This window comes from Octopus bimaculoides, chromosome 2 (assembly GCF_001194135.2).
Source record: "Octopus bimaculoides isolate UCB-OBI-ISO-001 chromosome 2, ASM119413v2, whole genome shotgun sequence".
Classification (NCBI taxonomy): domain Eukaryota; kingdom Metazoa; phylum Mollusca; class Cephalopoda; order Octopoda; family Octopodidae; genus Octopus; species Octopus bimaculoides.
In genome coordinates, this window is record NC_068982.1 from 147,923,461 (window position 1) to 147,924,325 (window position 865).

Consider the following 865-nt stretch of genomic DNA (forward strand, 5'->3'; position numbering starts at 1 on the left):
TATCCAGTAGAAGTATTATACGTATTTCCAGGTTTGTGCTTGGGCATCTGTCGTGTGTGAAAATATAGAAATTAAAAAATAAATGTCCGACCGTACCTCTTCTTGTTCAGTCCAATTTTATATATGTAAGTATGTATGTATGTATGTATGTCTCCTATTTTTAATTATTATATATCTTCCACTGAGGAGGGAGCTGGTTTCCAACAAAGATACAAGGCTCTGTCTTCGGGATGTAGTTAACACAGACAAATTCACATTTGGAACCTGAGAAAAGTTTTGCATATTTTTACTGTTCCACTCACAGATTTCACTTGTAATGTACAAATTAGTCAGTCGATTTCTCTTTCTGAAAATCCCAGTTTATCCTGAATCTCCTTTAAGCATTTACTAACAAAACTGAGTGCTCCAATTATTATTGGTATGAATATGAATTCATAGTCTGGATTATTATTGGTATGATTATGAATTCATAGTTTGTATGTGTGTCATTCTTCAGTTTTATTTCAAGATTTTTTGCCAACAGAGAAAGAACCGGTTTCTAACCCAGATCCAAGACTCCTTCATAGGAATTTCAACATCAATAACAGAGTATTTTTCTTTGTATGTATGTATGCATGTATGTGCAGATTTGTATGTTTTGTGTATGTATTCACATGCTTATAGTGGCATATATAGACATGTTCATGTATATGTTTAAATGTTAAACTTCTGGAAAGTTTTACAGATTTTACAGTAGTCTTCGAATTAGCTTTCTCCTTTATGGTTTTGAGAAGCCTAATTTCTCAAGATTGGTATTTAGGCAATGTGTTACATATCCCAGGGTCACAATAGTTACAGGTATATATATATATATATATATATATAT

The 865-nt window shown here is 31.9% G+C and overlaps 1 protein-coding gene across 2 annotated transcripts in view; it reads right to left on the minus strand.

Annotated features, from left to right (window-relative positions):
• LOC106874941 (transcription factor Sp9) overlaps positions 1-865 on the minus strand; it is a 404,501-nt gene that overhangs the window by 342,121 nt on the left and 61,515 nt on the right. The window lies entirely within an intron of this gene.